This window comes from Colletes latitarsis, chromosome 7, assembly GCF_051014445.1.
Source record: "Colletes latitarsis isolate SP2378_abdomen chromosome 7, iyColLati1, whole genome shotgun sequence".
NCBI classification, from domain to species: domain Eukaryota; kingdom Metazoa; phylum Arthropoda; class Insecta; order Hymenoptera; family Colletidae; genus Colletes; species Colletes latitarsis.
Genome location: NC_135140.1, coordinates 8,894,692 through 8,915,040, shown reverse-complemented (window position 1 = coordinate 8,915,040; position 20,349 = coordinate 8,894,692). Strand labels below are relative to the sequence as shown.

General features: G+C 39.9%; 1 protein-coding gene across 4 annotated transcripts in view; it reads right to left on the bottom strand.

Annotated features, from left to right (window-relative positions):
• The window catches only part of Soxn (SRY-box transcription factor soxNeuro), a 322,610-nt gene that overhangs the window by 83,506 nt on the left and 218,755 nt on the right, over positions 1-20,349 (bottom strand). Inside the window, exon 4 of one of the 4 annotated variants that reach the window (XR_013080047.1) lies at positions 15,860-16,023. The exons of the other annotated variants lie outside the window; for them this stretch is intronic. The gene's annotated coding sequence lies outside the window, so the exon portion shown is untranslated. Of the gene's footprint in view, positions 1-15,859; positions 16,024-20,349 lie in introns of those variants that run through there. 4 annotated transcript variants of the gene reach the window in all.

Below are 20,349 nucleotides of genomic sequence, written 5' to 3'. Positions count from 1 at the left end.
TTCTTTCGCTCCAGAGACCCGCGGAGGCTTCTTTTTATCGTTTTCTCGCGACGCGGTGCGCGAAATCGATCCGCGATGATTAATTTTCAATCGCGTCTTGATTACGCCGGTCGGCCGGGTTCGTTTGAAGGAGACGTGCCCCCTCCCGGATGAACGAAAGTACGCTCTGCGCCAAAGGAGAAAAACGTACGGGGTGGAAGACGGAAGCGAAACGCGGAGAAAAAGTAGGGTGAAAGAGAAAAGATGGAAGTGTAAAGAGAAAGAGGAGGATCGTGGTCCGCGAATAAAGAGGGACACCACCCCTTCGTCGAGTCTTTCTTCTCTTTCTCTTCCAGGATTGCGTCCAAGACGATGGGGTCGCGGGGCGCGACGGGAACACGATTGCCAGGAACACGTGATTAGATGGCCCTCCTTCCACGCGATTCTCCAGATTGGACACCCCCCCACTCACTCTCCCCGTTCCACGTTCCGCCCCCTGTGTCGTAGAGGATCCTAAAAAAATGCAATCGGCTCTTACCGTAATGAAAAAGAACCGACCCTGGGCAATTCGAACGAGCATATACGACAACCCCAGTGTCCATCGTACATGTGCGCGTTTATCCCCGTGAATTTGTCCTGTTTTAAGGCGAACCTAAGGGGTGGGCAGAGGGAAGCGTACGAGCTGCCCCCGTTGTGCAATCGTAGCTGTCTTTGAAGATATCTCGCGACCATATTATTCTGGGAATCGAACTCCTGGAATCATTCTAGCAGATGGTGGGGATTTGGTATTGGGTCGCCATATTCGTTTCGACGAAAAAGACGGGGATTTGTGTAGAAAACGATGGAAACTTATACCATTAACAATTGTGAGTAAATTGTTGTGTAGTATTTTTTAGAAATTTTGAGGATCGTCTGATATTTATTGGTCTAATAATTAATTTGAGCGTTCCCTACAAACGAATGTGATTTTAATAATTCTGAGCACTATTTTAAAGACGTAGTTTACTTTTCTTGCTCAACCCTTTAGTGGATCACCGTTGCGGCCCTGCGAAAGTTTAAACTAATAATTTCTAATAATTTAAACAATATTTCTCTGTGCAAGAGAATGATGAGTGCACTTCGTTGAATCGAAGAATTTATTCAAAATACAATATCTATCATAATATTAAAATGTGCAAGATCGTGAACGCTCAAGTAACAGGCTACGGTCACTTTGTGGTTCCCACATCAAAGACCGATTATTCTATCGTAAGTCCCGCCGCTGAAAACAAAGAGTTTGAAATTTTCTTCCCGGTGATAATCGCCGATTGCTGGGTGCCGCGTGTTTCTAGTTGAATTGTTTGAACGCGCGAGGCAAGCTTCGAAGATTTCGTGTCCACAAAATGAAGACGCAGACTGCACGCAGCGAGAAGCAAGATCCCGCGCCGCCGAGGGCAAGAAGCCCACGATTCCCGTGATTCATGGGACTTTTTACGCTGGGTGGCCAGAATAATTCACCCTAATGCTCCTGCTAACTGCCTGCGGCCGTTGTGCGCGATTGTTTATTGCCAGAAAGCGTCTCTTTAATATATATCATCGCCTCGACGCGATGGATCGTCTTCATCGAGCAAAAAAGTGGTAAGAACAGGACTCCGTGGTACCGCGTAAACGAAACGAATGGATCGCGACGATTTTTGCGGGGGTCCGCGGGACTTTTCGAACTTTGTCGCGCGAAGAAACGTCGAAGCACGGACGAGGAACGCGTTAAATAACCTTTCTATACTTGAAAGAAACGTCAGTTAAATATAACACGAAATTTATTATTATTTTTAGATTATTTACACACGTTGTATAAATGTTGTGCACAGGACGGACCACGAAACGTCTAGAGGCCAAAATAAAATGAAAATCAAGAATATCAATTTCTTGATTGAGACTTTGTTAAAAAGTTATTAAAAAATTAAATTAAAAAATTTCAAATCATTCTGAAAAAATTATTTTCAGTTGGAGGGGTCAATCACAATCATTTTTGGTGAATACACATACCCCCGAAATTCTACGCATTTTCGAGAAAAAAATTCATTACTGAAAATATAATGTCTGACCATTACTGTCTATTACCCTGAAAATTGAGAAGTTTCAAATCATTCTGGAAAAATTATTTTCGTTTGCGGGGGTTAATTACAATCATTTTTGGTGAATACACATACCCCCGAAATCCTACGCATTTTCTAGAAAAAAATTCTTTACCAAAAATATACTGTGTGGAAATGTTTCTATAACTTTTTAACGAAGCCTCAATCAACAAATTAGTATCCTTCATTTTCGTCTTATTTTGACCTCTAGAATCTCCCATTACAATTTTTCCCAAGGATGGCCGAGCAACCTGTATATAGGAAAACTGAACTGTCCAACGAACAAAAATTAAATTAATTCAGAAGCGTGGTGCCATTTTGTACCGTAGCGAAGGCCTAGTCGAAAGTCTAATCGTCTGGCCTCGTCCCCGTCACTGGTTTCTCCGCGTTCGAACCACTATCTCGAGGATCTTATTAAATTTGTTTTTGCCTATACACTTGGATCGTCGCGAGTTGCGTTAAGGGTTGCGCTATTCTTTGTGAAAAGGTGAACTCGTCGCGAGGGTGAATGCGGACGTTCGAGATTAATGAGTGTCGATCATATTTCGACCAGGCACACGGCTCTGGAACGTTTGATGGAGAGAAGGGTACAGTTTTTTTTCCCCCATTCGATGTCGATGTGCGACGGACCGTTGAGTATCAACAGGCACCGATTGCAAAACGACCGCGCGAACAGGAGTGCCGTTAGACGCGTACATTAATAACACTCGACATTCGGTATTCTTCCAACACGCAGACTGGTTTCTCTATTTCTCTGTCCTCTGTCAAACCGGAAGCTTCACTGCGAGCCACCGTCGCTGGAATTCGAATACGATTTTGCAGGTAAAACTAGATATTTTAGGAGAACTCATTAATCTCTCTGCCGTGCTTCTAACAACGATTTGTTATTTCAATCGCGCGTTTGCGTAATTTTTTTGTCTGTTTGCTGTAAACGAGTTCCTTCTCTCTATGGTCTTTCACCGTTTTAGACGTTTCTCGAGGTGGTTCTCTGCGGTAGCTTCTTAATTTATGTTAAAACTAATCTACCACGACTGGACAAATGACAGTTTCTTAAATTTTGGTTAGAATTTCCAACGGACAATGTTATTTTAGCATCATTTAACATCACGACTTTTATTATAGTATACATAGAATCAATTTTTCAATATTCACTTCTATTCATATGGTTTATTTTCTGAGACAAATATGTAGTTTGTCTGAGTAATACATATTTTTTTCTAAAGAACTGGACAAAATTTGATATCAAGTTCAGATGTCAATAGGAAATGTATGTATTAGAACAGTCTAACAACGTATATTAAAAATAGTTAAACTTTACACATATGCAGTTCCGAAATTATTAGTGTTTTCTCCTTAATTGAGCCACTGTTACAAGTGGCGAGACCTCCCCTTTAAAATGATTTTTGGTTTATGTAGATCAGAGATGACAGCAGGGACCGAAGGTGTTCTCTCACACTATGTCAGATCACGCGTACGTGAGCTCGTGGAGTTTCGGAAACCCGACAAAGGCAAAATGACGTATGCACTCTTTCTCGTTTCACCGAAGCTGCCCAAAGTAAGTTCGGACCGTCTCGTGGGAGTCGAGAGAGAAAAACTCACACTTCCCTTCTCGCTCTTGAACAACTAATATCTGACCTCTCGTCAACAGGTCTCCACTGGCTTCTGCTGACCACTGCTGACCACTCCTGGAATTTCTGACAACGTATAACGATTACGACTGGCTACTGTTAGTCTTTCCCAGCCTCCACTGATCGCTGCTGACCACTCCTGGAATTTCTGACAACGTATAACGATTACTACTGACGTCTGCCAGCCTCCGCTGGCCTCTGCTGACCGCAGCTGACCACTCCTGTTACTTCTGGCAACGTATAACGATTACGACTGGCTACTGTTAACCTCTCCCAGCCTCTGCTGGCCTCTGCTGACCACCGCTTATATTTCTGACAACGTATAACGATTACTACTGACTTCTGTCTGCCTCCGTTGGACTCTGTTGACCGCTACTGACCACTCCTGTTACTTCTGACAACGTATAACGATTACTACTGGCTACTGTCAGCCTCTGCTGACCTCTGCCAGCATCTCCCGACCTAAGCTGGCCTCTGCCAACATCTCCTGACGTCAGCTGACCATCGCTGACCACTGCTGACCGTTGCTGATAACTTGTGACATGATGTAATATAATATAATATGTTTATATGTATTAAAGCTTTGTATAATGTAAATCTATGGCAATAAATGATATAATTTCAAAGAATTCTATGTATTCTCATCATTTTTTACCCCTCTTTCCCTCTCCAAATTTCCCGCCGCCAGGAATTCCTGCGAATTCCTGGAAATGACGTCATTTCTAAGAATTCCTGAAAATTCTCGGATCCCTGGAACTTACCGGCGTCCCTGAAACTTCTCGGAATCCCTGAAATTTCCAAGAAGTTTCAGGCAGCGGCTAAAATTCCGGCCTGAATTTTTCGGCAAAAAATTACGTAATATTACGTAATATTACGTAACATTACGTAATAGCTCTATAAAATTTTTCGTGGCCGAAATTTTTCGGCAAAAATTACGTAATATTACGTAATAACTCTTCAAAATTTCTCCGGCCGGAATTTTTCGGCAAAAATTACGTAATATTACGTAACATTATGTAATATTACGTAATATTACGTAATAGCTCTTTAAAATTTCTCCGGCCGAAATGTTTCGGCAAAAATTACGTAATGTTACGTAATATTACGTAATATTACGTAATATTACGTAATTCGAAATCGCGGGAAATTTGAAATCTTTCCGGGGAACTTAGAAAATTTTAAAAGATTCGGAGTGTCTTATAACTAAGGGAATGATTTCGATAGGAAAAGAAGGGTAAAAATGATGAGAACACATAGAATTCTTTGAAATTATGTCATTTATTGCAATAGATTTACATTATACAACACTTTAATACATATAAACATATTATATTATATTACATCGTGTCACAATTTGTCAGCAACGGTCAGCAGTGGTCAGCGATGGTCAGCTGACGTCGGGAGATGTTGGCAGAGGTCAGCGGAGGGTGGCAGTAGCCAGTAGTAATCGTTGTACGTTGCCAGAAATATAAGCGGTGGTCAGCAGAGACCAGCAGTGGCAAGCAGAGATCACCAGGGGCGAATAGTAGCAAGTAGTAAGCGTTATATGTTGTCAGAAACATCAGAGGTGGTCAGCAGCGGTCTGCAGAGACGAGCAGAGGCACGCAGTGGCAAGCAGAGATCAGCAGGGGCGAGCAGTAGCATGTAGTAATTGTTATACGATGTCAGAAGCATCAGTGTTCAGCAGAGGCCAGCAAAGGCATGCACAGGCAAGCAGAAACCTGCAAAGGCAAGCAGAGACTTGTAGGGGCATGCAGTAGTAAGTATTTAATCGTTATACATTATCAGAAATACCTGCAGTGGTCAGTAGCGTTCGGCAGAGGCCAGGAAAGTTCAGCAGAGACAAGCACACGCTGACAGAGATCAGCAAAGTCCAACAGAGGTTAGCAGAAGTCAGTAGTAATCGTTGTAGGTTGTCAGAAATATAAGCGATGGTCAGCAGAGTCCAGCAGAGGCAAGCAGTAATCAGGAGCAGTCAGTAATAGTCGCTGCATGGTGTCAAAAGTTGTCGGGAGTTCTGTACTTTTGTCAGCACTGGTCCTCAGAGGTCATCAGAGGCAAATAGAAACCAGGAGTAATTTGCAGAGTTCAGTAATGAACTCTAGGAAAGGCAAGTAAAAATACCTGGGCAGTCGAGATTCCGAATCGTATGCCGTTGACGTGAGGTCGGATTTCAGTTGTTCAAGAGCGAGAAGGCAATTTTATGTAAAAAAAATTAAATAAACTTTTTCTCTATCTTCTCTAGAAAAGAAAAACTTAAATGAAATCTTATACATAAGACAAAATGACTGTAATTCTAATCACTAATAAATTCTATCCAGATTGATTTCCCTCGATTAATTAACTTGAGAATTAATTTTTCTGGCATCGTAGTAATAGATCCTGTCACCCATATATGGGTGACGTGGCAGTCAAATAGTATAGTCTGTATAGTTAATTCACGATGTTTATAGAGTGCCGGAGGAAGTAGAAAAATATTATCATTGCAGATAAAGAAATCGTTTGTTGGAGTACAGATTATTCGAGAAACATTTGCAAACAGGAGTCACCGGAAGAAGCGTATCGTTGGAAACGGGATGAAGAGGTGCAAAGGTGCACGGAGGAGGGTTGCAGGCAAAGTGGAGCAGTCGTATTGACGTACGAAAAGAGAGGCGTATTAATTAGCAGCGGGAGAGAAAATTGTGACCGAGTATAGGCCCCAGGGTTGAAATCGTTATCGAGGGTCCGCCTCGCGATTGTGATTTAGCCCCGGCGTAACGCCACGTCAATTCTAATTGCGTTTGACAGTAATTTGGTTAGGGAGAGAGGGCTGATTGACGGCCGGCCTACGACCCGAGGTGTTCCTTCTGAGCTCTCTCCGCTCGCTTTCCACCTTTTTCGTCTAGCAACAATGGTTCCTCGACGTGCAACGATACCTACCGTGCATGTATCTGGTGTCTTGAACCGGATATCCCCGATAAGTTTTCAATTTTACCGACGTTAATTAAGACTTGTCGGTAACCACGGGTTTTCGGGCGAATCTTGCATGCGGTACATTGATTTAAATATTAAACTTCGGTATTAGAATACAGGGTGAATCATCTGAAAAGGATCATCCGAATAACTCGATTGTTTGTAATTATAAGGGGAAAAGTGTCAGAGAAAAGATGTTTAAGTCTCAAAATTTAACCATCTTTATTAATTTTTTTCAACTAAATGTTACATCTAACGCTATAATTTATTTTCGCAATTTACTTAACTATCCTTTGAAAATACAAAATTAATTTTTTAATCATTTTTATCGACTGTTCATGTTTTTATTGCGCCTACAGTAAACATGTGTTTAAACACTGGCGTAGGTGATTGCAGCTCTCAGGGTTGACTAAATCACAAATATCAAAACGATTTTCATTCGGTAGGATTTCTGTTATCGCCCGTAGCAAAATAATTAATTTACGTTGAAAATTGGTAAGATGGCTAAAGCTTAAATTAAAAATTGCAAAATTTTGTCATTTTTTCTAAAACTTTTTAATAAAAGTATATCATATACTCCTTATAAAAATATAATTTTGGTACGGGTGAGAGCTACTAGTATGTGAAACAACGTGTAAAAATTTCAGAGTAATCTGACTGATTACTGATTGAGCTTTTCAAGACGAATGCAGTGAAGCCAATAATTTTGTGATTCGGATGTGTTAAAACTTAGTTTATCAACTAACGATCGGGCAAACAGTTCGGGGGAAGGTTACATTATAAATAATAAAATTGTAACGTTCGAATGAATTTATTTTCTTTGGAATTCGCGGTTATATAAAATCGTAAAATAATTGCATCTTATTCAACAACAATAAATTGCTACGTTACGAGACCCTCCAACCTATAATAATATACGGTACGCAATTTTTATATAACGACGGAGATGAAATGCAACGCGGTCCTCTTTTTTTCTAGTTTTTTCTGTAAAACCCCATTGTTCCGCGGTGACCATTGACTTCACCGGCACAGAAAGAAACGCGGATTGAATAAAAGTCAGTAGATCGCGGATGAAACGGTTAAAGCAAAGTTGCACGACCATGTTGGTTTACAAACGAGCTGGAATTCTCTATTTTTATACGAAGCAGGTTCGCGTCACTGGGTGTAACAAAATATATGCTTGTTTGATTTTTGCGGAGCTCTTGTTGTTTCATCGAATTTTTTGTCTTCTTTAATTATTAACAGGCTTACTGTCTGAATATTCTATGTCTGACGTGAACATTGTTACAGACCTTTTACGATTACAAACATATAATGCAACGTTGTATAATATCATTGTTTTAAATCAATACCTTTGTCATCGAGAGTTGTGTTAAAAATATTACTGTTTTCTCAAAAATTAAAAACGTCTCAGTCACTGTCATTTTATGTGATAAATAATAAGGTATATCATTAATTTATTGCTAAAAGTAAAGTAGTACGCTTGTTATTTCAAATGATCGTCGTAGAATTTACATTGTTTAGAATTTTTTCTTCAGCTTCATTTATTACTGGACATTTTCAATAAGTTAAGGGGGTAGTTTTACCTCTCACGGGAGTATAATTCAAAATGTTGGTTCCTCGTTAATTAGATTAGTTTTATTTGGATGAAAATATGGAGAAAATGTGAATCGTTTAATATTTTTAAAGTCCTAAATTACAAGGAACTCTAAATAAAAGACAAAAATAATAAGTAAATCGATTTCTTTTTTCAAATGCTAGATACTCTCGTTGAAAAATGGGGGAAAAAATTTCTTGTCGACAAACGAGAAAGATGGAAAGTGATTTCGACGGGATGCGTGATTGCGCGTGTAATGCCACACGCTCGATTCGTTTCATTAGACACGCGGCGAGAACGTGACGCGAGATCGTCTCGATCCTTTTGCAATCTAACGATCCCGTGGAGGAAAGCGTGACGAGGACGATGGCGGTGCAATCTGACCACACACGCGTCGCGTTAATTAAAGTTTACGCGACGACGATCCACGAGTGGTCTTGTTTCTCCGACTCGCGAATAATGTCTCGCAAATTATCGATTGCATCCCTAATCATTGTTGCGTAAGGCGCAACTGTCGAGCCCCGTTCGTTGATTTCACGACGTGGATCCTTCTGGTCGCGAACAATCGCTGGTAATTCAATTTTGTTAGTCACGGAGACGAGGAAAGAAGAAAGAAAAAATACATATTACTGGGGGTGTACTTTAGAATATACAGGGTGTTCGGCCACCCCTGGGAAAAATTTTAATGGGAGATTCTAGAGGCCAAAAAAAGACGAAAATCAAGAATACCAATTTGTCGATGGAGGCTTCGTTATTAACGTTTAAAGTTTCGCCCTTACTGAATTTTTTTCTTGAAAATGCGCAGGATTTCGGGGGAATGTCTGTTCACCAAAAATGATTGCAATTGACCCCCGCAACCGAAAACAATTTTTCTAAAATGATATGAAATTTTTTTTTTCGCCGAAAAATTTAGACACCTACCCCCTGTCGATTTTTCTTAAAATTTCTTTTTTCGTTTTTAATAAATTTGTTTGATCCTCTATGAAAATGTTGTTTAATACTTTTTTGTAGGTACCCACGAGCTCTACTTCAGGAAAAAGTTTTATTGAAATATATTCACTATTGTAGGAGTTAAGGACGTTTGAAAATTGGACCACTTTTATGGGGTTTTTCGCATTTTACGGAGACAAGGAGCAACTTTCCCAATATTTTTAGAATTTCTACATATTCTTCGCTAAAATACGCGCAGTTTGCTTTTTTAAACATTAAAATCGTGCAATCCGTTCAGAAGTTATGACGTTTTAAAGATTCGCAAAGAAGACAGTGCATCATGCAATAACCTCCACCTGTCAGGTGCATCCAAATAGTACTGTCGTTTGAGTCACAAATTAGCTCGTAATTGTTCCACTTTAACAAAATCAGTAACTAACAGATAACACTGCTAGTTCGTTTCATTTTAATTAATTTGCGAAATTTTTTAGACAAAGGGTGTGTATCGAAGAATTCTAATAAATCTTTCTCCTACAACATTGATTACGAATTACAATATTCTCCCGCTGACAAACGCGTCGATCGACTCAGGTTCGAGCAACGAAGTGTAAATGTCTTTCTTCTTTTCCGTTCTATCGCGGGGGATTCTGTTGGCAAAAAAACAGGTATCAAGGAACCGTCGACGGCGAGGACAGGAATTTATACGGTCGACGGTGGACGCTTCTTGGCACCGTTTGACAACCGAAAAATCGCTTTGACGAAAATATCGCGACGACGTCGGCGAATAACACGATATCGCCCTTTTGTCCGCGGGAACAATGGCTGAAATATAAGTATAAATGGAAATATTAATATCGCGCGAATGATAGATGCGCGATATCTCAGCTTAAATACGCGGCCGTACAAATCACTGGGAACGGGGCGGCTCTACCCGGTGGCAAAATCGGCCAGACTGCGGCGAAATTAATTAATCCGCGAGCCGATATATCGCCGGCGGCTTATTAAACCGTCGATCGCTAATTATACCGAACAGAGCGCGGCGAAAACGTCGCCATGTGCAGCATCATCAACCGTTCCGGGGGTGGAAGTCGCGATAATTGCCAGAGACTTTCCGTTTCCTGTTTAATTCCACGCAAAATCAACTTTTTCAATTACGTTATAGATAATTTTAGAGGCTGGGAGTGTACACGGTTGTTTTCTAGACGAAGATACAAAATATTCGTAGAAGAAAATGTTGAACTCCCCCATAGAAGAGCATCTTTTCATAGTTCGACGGGGCAATGATCGCAAATATAAAGCAAAAGTTAGAATTAAGTATTTTTTAATAAATATTCCTGCAGAGTTCAGACCTGAAGCCTGTTCTTCGTTTGTAAGATTATTCAAAAGGGGCTGTGCCAAGAAATATAAAAAAGATATTTGTATCGTTGTACTGAAATCTGAATGGAAAAATATAAGCATAGATGTCATTAACAAATTGATTTGTAATATGCCAAATTAGCTTAATTCTATCGTAGAAGCTACAATCCATCCATTATTAACTTATTAAAATAAATAATATGCAATATAGATTTTGAGGAATTGATTTATTTTTCGATGTTATCCTCTTGGACAAAATATGCATTTTAGGTTTGCTTTTATTTATTTACTAAGATAAAATCAAACTATCATTTTGTTTGTACTCGTGTGATATAAGTAAATAGAAAAATACGTTGGGTTAGGTTTTATATACATAAAAAAATATAGTATTCCATTTAAAAAAACGAAGTTGATCCACCTATAAAAAAAAAATAATGCACTACATAGTGCACACGTTGAAACCATGCAATTTTGGTATACCACATATTTCTATGCAACGCGTATTTTGGAAGTTATAAAGGGTGTGCATGTTTAACAAACATTTTCAGTTTATGTTCTGAACAGAAGTAGAAATTATCAATGGTTTGCAACGTGTACTCGAATTACCATCAGACTGCGGATTTTTATACAAATTCTAATTTTTATTAATAGAATTAGTGAAACGGGAGCTTTGTATAGGGTTGTCTCCACCCTTAAATACAAAAATTCGTACCTTACGTATCTTAAGTGCATTCTGTAGTTTTTTGGGAATTAAAATTTCCCATAAGTGCTTGCTTTCTTTGTACCATATGGCTAAGTAACACAAAGACTAGTGATTATTTGTAAATACAAATCAATCATCGCTAATTACAATATTCTTGTTAGGAAGAGGGACGAATAAATCTCAAGCACTGTCCAAATATTGTTCGATTACATCGTTGTTGCACGTTTAATGTATCGTTTCTCTGTACACCTTATGTTTGATTTGATAAATTTCTAATTTGTTCGTTAAGTATGTCGGAGTTTATTATTTCGTATCCCGGCCTCATCAACGATTCTCAAGTAATTTCTTTCTAGCGTTGCCCCTATCCTGCCCTCGTCCTTCGGCTAAAAAATTCAAGCATCCAGAGAAGTGAGAATAAAGCGAAAAGAAAAGAAAAGAATCGGCCCCGGAAGATAGCAGCGTCACGGCGTTGCTCCCCCTGGCCAAGAAATTCGGCAGGAATGGCTCGGGGTAGGGGATGGGGGGAGGTCGAAATAAAAGTACCCTCCGCTTCACCGCGAGCTAAAAATCTCCGGGAAAAGAAATTACTTTCTCCTTTGTATTTTGGCATCGCGCGGGACTCGTGGACCCGGTCGAGGAAGTCGAGGGGGCGAGGGGTTGTAGGTGGGGTGGGACGCGATGAATTCGTAGAAGGACGGAGGGCTTTGGCGCGAATCTGCGAACGAAAGTGGAGGCGAGCGGATGTCGCGGAGGAGAACGCAGAAGAAGCGACCCCTCTGGGTTCGCGTTCCGGGGGTAGGAAAGACGCCGACGAGGGAAACCGAAGGAACGCACGGGGATGGTCGAGGCACAGTGACGATAAAGAGAATCCTCCCAGAGGAGAACGAGGAAAGAGAGAGAGGGAGGGAGGAGGGGGAGGATGCGTCGGGAAATCGGGGAAAAAGAAGGGAAACTCGAGGAACGCGATGAAAAAAAGAAGAAGATTTCGAGGCGAACGAGAAACAAGGGTGCAAAGGAGAGCTGCGAGGAAGAAAGGGAGCCGTTGGTGGATGAAACGAAACGGAGCCCGGAGGTGGGTTTATCTCGCTGATCCTCATTAAAACCCTTCGCGGCCTACCTCCCCCCCGACCCACACCGCCCCTTCTTCCTGCCAGCAGCTCGTTCCTCTTCCTCTTTGGCTCCTCTTCTCTTCCTTCGGCACGAATCGCAGCCCTCTCTTCGCGTGTGCACCAACGGACGACGACTCTCGTGATTTCTCGCGTGTGTTGGTTACACGAAGGCAAACACCGACGCTGAAAACCGCTCGACGCTACTGTCGGTGTGTGTGTGTGTACGCGTGTGGCACGTGGGTGTGTGTGTTTGTGTGACGCGGTATACCCGGTAGGCATTCCCGGCTCGTTGCAGCACGCTCTATTAATTAAAAAAATGGGGACTCCGGGGAATGCTGGTCAGCGACAGGGGGTGAGAGCGCATCGACGCCTCCGTAATTGGAGAGAGATGGAGGGAAGAATGAAGAAGATTTCGTTGCTCCAACTACGCGCCCCTAATGATTCTTTAATCATTCCTTAATGTCGCTGGGAAACTTCTGTATCTTCTCTGTGCTACGAAGGGTGTGGTTTCGCTGTTTTTTTTTCCTTTTTATTGTTACGCGGCGTGGAAGGGCCCCTTTGTGGCTCGTTTAAATCAATTAGCGTCCTACGATGTTCGAATTGAATTTCAAACATTTCGCGAGGCATTAACTCGCGCGACAATTCGTTGTTCTTGGCTCGTGACGATACGATGTCTTGTTTAATTCTTTGCCTTGTAATATCGTGTTGGATTTATGGTATTACACATAGAATGTGACGAACAAGATTTAATCCGTGTCGAGAACGAACTGCAATTGTAACGTTATTGTGATATTATTGTAGGATTTAACAAAGAGAATTGTACTTGGAACGAATGTACAAATGATATAATTAAATAAACGAATTTCAAACACACCAAGCACGCAATCTTTTTACACAAATTGATATCATATAAGAATCACGTCTGTTTTTCACAACCACTCGTTTCGTTCTCCCTGGTTACCCATTCCTTCTCGAACAAAACTATAGCACGGCACAAATATTCAATACAAATCTCCTATATTATAAAAAATGCAACTATTTTCGTTTATTCGATACACTTCTATCAAAAGCTAATATTGACAAAAATTCCATCTTTAAAACAATTTGAAATTTTAGATTCGATGGAGGCTGAGGACTCCCTTGATACTTTATCCTCTACAATCTTTAGATGTTTAAAGAACTGATAAATCGAAGGAGTTGAATCTGGTGATCATGGTGAATACTATAGAATCTTATATTTTAAATCATTGAGTTTCTATACGTATATAATCTTGCATTATTCTATAACAAAAGATTCTGTTTACAAGAACTGGACCCTGCATTTTTTAATTATCGTGTATCTGTTATAAATAACTTAATTACACTTACTTTCCATATTTGAACATTCTCTCAGACGTATAGTTCATAGGATATCTAAATCGAATTAAATATTTTTAGTATTTCTTTGTCTCTCTGTTGGTTATTCATTTCTTCATTCTGGATTACTAAAAATATACAGGATGAGGCTACTATTATTTATCATCACACATCTATTTAATGAAACTTACAACAATGACAAAATGGATCAACTTAAATTTCAACTATCAAACTGTGTATCTTATTCATACTTGCTTCCACAGTAAAAGCATGTACGACATAATTTCATGGGGAATAAAATTTAAATCATATTTATTACACCCAAAATTTCGATGAATATACGAAACTAAAATAAACTTTTGTCGATAGCGTCTTCGGCTCGATTAACGGTCTAATTCGTCGATAAAACATCCTCGACGTGTCCCGTAAACTGTAAAAATGTCATCCTTGACAGGTCCATTGAGTCGTGGTCGAAGGAGGGGTAAGTTTCGAACAATCGTCGTCGGTATAATTTTAAAAGAAACTCTATCGGGAAGGCTGGAGCCCGGAAACCGAAGGTTTCGGAGCCAGCTCGATTTTCTCTAAGCGGAGCCAGGAAAGAAATCTCTTCTCGAGAACGTGCTCATCTTCCACGGCTTCGGGGGTTAGGTACCTTCGATATAACGAAGGGTGGTGGCTAAAACAAAGGGCCGGTCGCGGGTTGGTCGATAGTCCACGGCCGCCAATCAGGCGAGACCTCGCCGAGCAACCCTCGTCCTTGCAACTTGCTATCCGCCGAGGGTGGGTTACACCGCGGGGAGAGTTTGCTCATCCCCGTAGGAGAGAGGAACTCCGAGAGAGAACCGGAGAGGATGGCCAGGGTGTCTCGTCGCCAGGGTTACGACTCGATGGCGAAGACTGGCTCCTTCTCTGCTCCTCGTTTTACCCCGTCGAGACTGTGTCTACGCCTATGGCTCTGTCTATATTTGTGTCTGCTTTCCTCGTGTTTGTCTTGCGCGCTGGGAAACGCCTCGAAAATGGTGAAACCGAACGTCTCGGCAAATGGCGAGGGGTTGAGGGCGAAGTTTCTTCCGAGGTACGCGAACCGTTTACCGAAATAATCGACGAAAATCGCTTTACATTAAAGCGCGACAAAAATAGATGGTCCCGCATAGGTACTCTTCCTCCTTCTTCATCGAGATACAATCTTTGTTTTCGTCGAATATTTTTACGAATAGTCGACGCATTTGTTTCTGTTAGAAGCAAATAATGTAGCAGAATATATCATTCCGATCGAGGACATTGATCTCTCTGTAACAATCCAAAGATCATACTGTTTTTACCTCCAACAGCACCAGGGCGTTATTAGACTAGGAACAACCAGCCTTCTCATTCTTTTTGAATCGTAAAAGATGAGATACTTAAGGACTCTTGATCTATCTTTTTAACTCTTTGCACTCCGAGAGTGTTCAGTAATATGAACCATTATCAATACCAAATTAAATTTTGTGATTTTTAAAAATAAAAAAATATTTTTTCCACAAACATGTATACGAATACCTATAATTTAAATTTTATTTATGTATTTTCTAAATTCAATCTGTGTCATCGTAAATGAAACTTCGATCGAGCTATGATATGTATTATGTTTGTCGCCACAGCGGCGCCAGGGGAGTGCAAAGGGTTAAGTAGACTCTTCTATTTGCTTATAAGGGACCAGACGTTTATGGCATTCAGGATACCGTATATTCATAATTGAAATGGGCACAATAACAACATATTGACTTAAAACATTGGATTTTTCGAAGGGAAACAACTACGTTTGAATCCCTGGACAAAATTGAGAATACACGTTCCTTTAACTAAGTTTTAAGTATTCATCTATCATAAATAAAACGTGTTTATACATTTGAAAGAAAGAGCCAATGGCAAACCGTGGAAAATTTTATTTTTTCGCAACGAGTACTGATTTTAGATTCATTCGTTCGCAGATTTTCTTAATAAAATTTATTTATTTAACGTCTTTGTTACTCAAAAATATAGAAATTTTTTCCAGAGCAACGATTGGAAGTTCGACGAGCAGCGAAGGAAGGGATGAGTGAGTGCAACCCTCGAACGAGCGTCAAAGATAATCGACGACGAAATAATTGCCGGCCTCCCGTCTCAACGTATCTCGTTTATTCAACACTTACTTTTTATTATACATCCTTACGCGTAAGATCTACATAAAAACTTATTAAAACGAGCTTAATTATATGTTCATAACTGGTTCTGGGCTGGGACAGCTTCGCGCGGCGCATCGGTGCACGGTGTTCCCGCTCTGAAACAAAACGTAAAAAAACTCACGTCAATATTTGGTGTCCGCGCAAGCAGATGAAGCAAAAGTTGAATTAAGTAACATTATCTTCGAGAAAAAATATTTGCAGAAACCGAAAGAAATAAAATTGCTTGTTGAGGCTACTCGACACTTTTTTTTTCATTCATTTATGCATAGAAGCACTGATATTATCTGTACGTTTGTAAGATATATTCTGAAAGGATGTTACAAAGTTTGCAAGTACTACTCTTTCTTCTTACCTCGTATCTAATATTTTTGTTCTAGAAACTAATGAATTACATTTAATCATATATGTAACTACCCAAACATCTTGCATAGAAATTTAAACTCATTTTCTATTAAATAAACTATTTATAATCCAGTTTTATCGTACATCAGTCGTATAATCAACAGAAATTGCTGAAACTTCTTTGGGTGCATAGTGTCAAAGTAAATTTCAAAATAAACATAGAAGACAATATAAATAGTAATAGTTGGTATATTCATTGAATAGAGGATGAAATGCACTTTGAAATGAAACTTGTTTCAAGTCGATAGCATAATTAGTTCCGGAGATATAAGGGTTCGAAGCATTTGTTTACCTTTCATTGCTTACGTCACGAGGTCATTGACCTCACGTGCTCACGTACTCGTAGAAATTAAAAAATTACTCCTTTACGTAAATTACGATATCTCCGAAACGAAAAGTCGGATCGACATAAACCAAATACCATTTCAAAGAGGAGGTCTTGTCACTTGTAACAGTGGCTCAATTATGGAAAAAACACTAATAATTTCGGAACTGCATGTGTGTAAAGTTTAACTATTTTTAATACACATTGTTAGACTGTTCTAAGTCATACATTTCCTATTGACATCGGAAACTAACCTGAACTTGGTACCAAATTTTGTCCAATTCTTTACAATATGTATTAGTCAGACAGACTATATATTTTTCTCAGGAAATAAACCATAAGAATAGAAGTGAATATTGAAAAATTCATGGTAGGTTTAGTGGTAATCTACGTTAGAGTTACATTTCTATTTTAATACGTTGACTGTCTATTAACAATTCGAGAATATACTGAATACAGAACATAGTATTTGGAAAATTGTAAAATATAATTGTTTGACAAACAGACGTCCAACGTATCAACCCCTAACACGTAAACCAAGATTATTCGTGACTACAGAAGTTGGAGCAGTTTGATTTCCTAACCAAACGCAAATTAGTAAGCAGTGAATCTTAATTTAATATACTTTAAACAAATCATTTGTCAATGCCTTTACGATAATCTTAATTCAGACATTTTAAAAATTTATTAATCATCGAGAAATTCTAGAAAATCGTTTATGCAATAAGACCGAATCACAGAGTAAAAATTCCTGGGCGATCCCAAATATCCAAACAAGACTGAACATTCCGAATTAGCAAAAAGAAGAAACTCGTGCACGAAACGAGACGCGAATCGAACAATAAAGCAACCCGAGTCGCGGCGAAAGAAACGAACAGGGACGGGATCGAAAGGGAAGGAGGATGGAGGGAGGGTTTCACTTTTGTGGAGCGGACAAACGAGAGGCAATCGCTCGATCGGTGATCAGCCTTCAGTGCCACCGTCGAAGTGGCAATATTAATTTATTCCTCGCAATGCCTGTCAGATCCTCCGGGACTCGAGCAGAAGAAGAACAAAAAGGAAGAAAGAAGAAAAGAAAAGACACGCCAGTCTTTGCGATTCCGCGGATCGACGACCATCGATTGTCCCGGGGCGTCAGGGTAGAACGATCTCAGATCCTCTATTAACTCGTTCCTCCCGCGGGACGCTCTCTCCTCGCGTGCGTCCCGTTTCTGCACGCGCAGCACGTGTATCGCGTAATTAATAATTGCGAGTAATTACCCCTATCCCGTTCCCCAAGGGCACGCAGCGATTTCGGGGGATGTTTCCGCTACGTTGTTCGATTTCCCTCGACAGGAACGAGGTTCCCCGTGTTCATTCCCATAATTCTGAATGGTTGATTCTTTTGTTGCGATCTTCGAGGCTCGATTTTTATGTAGACTAACAAACTAGCAACGAAATCACCAAGAATCTTTGTAGTAAATTCCTTGGTTAAGGTATTTCATTCACTAGTGATTAGAACAGTCTGTCTTATTTCACAATTCCATATAATTATATTCCATGGAATATTACTGAATATTTGAACAACGATCTGGATCTACGAAGAGGAATCATCAAGAATCTTTGTAGCAAATTCCTGGTACATCGTAAAGGTGTTTAATCCATTTGTGATTAGAGTTACAGTCATTTTGTCTTATTTCACAATTCCATATAATTATATTCCATGGAATATTACTGAATATTTGAACAACGATCTGGATCTACGAAGAGGAATCACCAAGAATCTTTGTAGCAAATTCCTGCTACTTCGTAAAGGTGTTTAATCCATTAGTGATTAGAATATAATGTGATATTTTAATAAATTTCGTTTAACACTTTGATTGTCACGTCACCCATATATGGGTGACAGGATTTACCACTATGATACTAGAAAAATTAATTCTCAAGTTAAGACATCGAGGGAAATCAATCTGGATAGAATCCATTAGTGATTAGAGTTACAGTCACTTTGTCTTATTCCACAATTCCATATAATTATATTCCATGGAATATTACCGAATATTTGAACAACGATTTGGAACTACTATTATTATGTGATATTTCAATAAATTTCGTTTAACACTTTGACTGCCACATCATCCATATATGGATGGCAGGATTTACCACTATGATACTAGAAAAATTAATTCTCAAGTTAATTAATCGAAGGAAATCAATCTGGATAGATTTTGTGAATTTTAACAAGGTTACAAAAATAAGTAGTGAAACAAATTTTGTTATGTAGCTTACAATAGTCTAAAATCAAAATTTTACTTTTGCAGAATATCACACTGTTTTGATCTGGCAGTGAGCGTGTCAAGTATGGTATCGTAAAAACACAGTATTATTAAAAAGTATCACGGTAATTATAAAAATTTGAATTAAATCGTGTTATCGTTCAAATAAAAATACAGACTTCTAAACTCTCAACAAAGTTAAATTCCTACGAAGTTATCGTTTGCTCTACAACCCAATCTAGTCCATTAACTCATCAACGATAAAAAAGCATTTTCTTTCGGTAACTCTATATTACGAGGGTGGATTGAAAAGTTTCCGGAATAGTCACCAGAAGTTTCATGTTGCTATGTTGATACATCTTTAACGATCATTCACTCCAAATAGTAAAGCAATTATCAAATAGTCTAGTCTTTACAAATATTTGTGTCGCGCTACTTTACGCTTTTTACGAAATGGGTAGAACCGAAATTCGAACGGTTATCAAATTCTTTTATTTGGAGGGAAAAATTGCAAATGAAACCGAAGCAACCGAGGAAACCGATTCGTTCTCCACGATTAGTTTCTGTATTTTGGAATCCAAGCGTGGTCACAGTCACACAATTAATGCACAGCGTTCAGGACATGGTTTTGACAGACCGCTGAATAGAGGTACGGGAAATTGCTGAAGACGTAAGCATCTCTTATGAACGAGTGGTTCATATTTTACATAACGAATTGGGTCTAAACAAGCTTTTCGCAAGACGAGTGCCGCATTTGCTAAATTCCGAGCAACATCGCGTTCGAGTCCGAATGTCAGCTGATTCTTTAGAGGTTTTTAAAAGGAATCCCACAGATTTCAAGAGCAAAAAAATCCAATCAAAACAATGGACTGGAGGCTGCAAATGAATATTTTGATGATCTCGAAGAAACTCACTTCCGAATGGGAATAGAAAAACTAGAGAAACGTTGGACAAAGTGCATTGAGCTCCGAGGGGACTACGTTGAAAACTAAAGTATGATCCAGAACAGATTTATATCGTTTCCATTGTCATTCCGGAAACTGTTCAATCCGCCCTCGTACTTCCCGCAATTCTACTTTCGTCTCGAGCGACGAGAGACACGGGGCTCGTAATCAGGAATGACCAAAGCGAACGAAGCGAAATCAATCGGGCGCAGAAGAGGCCTGCGAGGATCCGTGGAATAAAAGAACCGTAGAAGAAGACGATCACTGGGCGAGGAGACGCGCGCATCATCTCCAAAGGCCCGTGACAAATGAATTTTTATTAAGGCCCGTTCCTCCTCCGTTTATCGGTCGATCCGATTGGCACAATAGCGCCGAACGAACGAGACTGGCAATACCCGCCGTGGAGACCCGTGCCCCAGCCTCGCCCCCGCACCTTCTCTAATTATTTTTACGAGGGTGAGAAGCCGGCTGCCGTTGACAGCACCGCGTGGCCTG